The following is a 2,924-nucleotide window of genomic DNA, read 5'->3' as shown; positions in this document are numbered from 1 at the left end:
GATGGATGGATGATGGATGGATGATGAATGGATGATGGATGGATGATGGATGGATGGATGATGGATGAATGGATGATGGATGATGGATGGATGATGGATGGATGATGAATGGATGATGGATGGATGATGGATGGATGATGGATGATGAATGGATGATGAATGGATGATGAATGGATGATGGATGGATGATGGATGGATGGATGATGGATGAATGGATGATGGATGATGGATGGATGATGGATGGATGATGGATGGATGATGGATGGATGGATGAATGGATGATGGATGATGGATGAATGGATGATGGATGGATGATGAATGGATGATGAATGGATGATGGATGGATGATGGATGGATGGATGATGGATGAATGGATGATGGATGGATGATGGATGGATGATGAATGGATGATGGATGGATGATGGATGATGGATGGATGATGGATGGATGATGAATGGATGATGGATGGATGAATGGATGATGGATGATGGATGGATGATGGATGGATGGATGGATGAATGGATGATGGATGATGGATGGATGATGGATGGATGATGGATGATGGATGGATGATGGATGGATGATGAATGGATGATGGATGGATGATGGATGGATGGATGGATGATGGATGGATGATGGATGGATGATGGATGGATGGATGATGGATGAATGGATGATGGATGATGGATGGATGATGGATGGATGATGAATGGATGATGGATGGATGATGGATGATGGATGGATGATGGATGGATGATGAATGGATGATGGATGGATGATATGGATGATGGATGATGNATGGATGATGGATGGATGGATGGATGAATGGATGAATGGATGATGGATAAATGATGGATGGATGAATGGATGATGGATGGATGATGGATGGATGATGAATGGATGATGGATGGATGATGGATGGATGGATGGATGATGGATGGATGATGAATGGATGATGGATGGATGATGGATGGATGGATGGATGGATGGATGAATGGATGATGGATGATGGATGGATGATGGATGGATGATGAATGGATGATGGATGGATGATGGATGATGGATGGATGATGGATGGATGATGAATGGATGATGGATGGATGAATGGATGATGGATGGATGATGGATGGATGGATGATGGATGGATGATGAATGGATGATGGATGGATGAATGGATGATGGATGATGGATGGATGATGGATGGATGATGAATGGATGATGGATGGATGAATGGATGATGGATGGATGATGGATGGATGAATGGATTGATGAATGGATGATGGATGGATGAATGGATGATGGATGGATGATGGATGGATGATGGATGGATGATGGATGGATGATGGATGGATGATGGATGGATGATGAATGGATGATGGATGGATGATGGATGGATGATGGATTGATGAATGGATGATGGATGGATGATGGATGGATGATGAATGGATGATGGATGGATGATGGATGGATGATGGATGGATGATGGATGGATGATGAATGGATGATGGATGGATGATGGATGGATGATGAATGGATGATGGATGGATGATGAATGGATGATGGATGGATGATGGATGGATGGATGGATGGATGAATGGATGATGGATGATGGATGGATGATGGATGGATGATGAATGGATGATGGATGGATGATGGATGATGGATGGATGATGGATGGATGATGAATGGATGATGGATGGATGAATGGATGGATGGATGATGGATGGATGATGGATGGATGGATGGATGAATGGGATGATGGATGATGGATGGATGAATGGATGGATGATGGATGATGGAATGGATGATGGATGGATGAATGGATGAGGATGGATGATGGATGGATGGATGGATGATGGATGGATGGATGTGGAATGGATGATGGATATGGATGATGGATGGATGATGGATGGATGGATGATGGGATGAATGGATGATGGATGATGGATGGATGATGGGATTGGATGATGAATGGATGATGGATGGATGATGGATGATGGATGGATGATGGATGGATGATGAAATGATGATGATGGGATGGATGAATGGATGATGGGATGATGGATGGGATGATGGATTGGATGGATGGGATGAATGGATGATGGATGATGGAATGGATGGATGGATGGATGGATGGATGGATGATGGATGGATGATGAATGGATGATGGATGGATGATGGATGGATGGATGGATGATGGATGATGATGATGAATGGATGATGATGGGATGATGGATGGATGGATGATGGATGGATGAATGGATTGATGGATGATGGATGGGATGATGGATGGATGATGAATGGATGATGGGATGGGATGGATGATGAATGGATGATGGATGAATGGATGATGGATGATGGATGGATGATGGATGGATGATGAATGGATGATGGATGGATGATGGATGGATGATGGATGGATGAATGGATGATGAATGGATGATGGATGGATGAATGGATTGATGGATGGATGATGGATGGATGATGGATGGATGATGGATGGATGATGGATGGATGATGGATGGATGATGAATGGATGATGGATGGATGATGGATGGATGATGGATGGATGAATGGATTGATGAATGGATGATGGATGGATGATGGATGGATGATGAATGGATGATGGATGGATGATGGATGGATGATGGATGGATGATGGATGGATGATGAATGGATGATGGATGGATGATGGATGGATGATGAATGGATGATGGATGGATGATGGATGATGGATGGATGATGGATGGATGATGAATGGATGATGGATGGATGAATGGATGATGGATGGATGATGGATGGATGAATGGATTGATGAATGGATGATGGATGGATGATGGATGGATGATGGATGGATGATGGATGGATGATGGATGGATGAATGGATTGATGAATGGATGATGGGTGGATGACGGATGGATGAT

Source organism: Poecilia reticulata, chromosome 13 (genome assembly GCF_904066995.2).
Source record: "Poecilia reticulata chromosome 13, P_reticulata-male-v2, whole genome shotgun sequence".
NCBI lineage: Eukaryota > Metazoa > Chordata > Actinopteri > Cyprinodontiformes > Poeciliidae > Poecilia > Poecilia reticulata.
Note: the sequence above shows the minus strand (reverse complement) of the source record.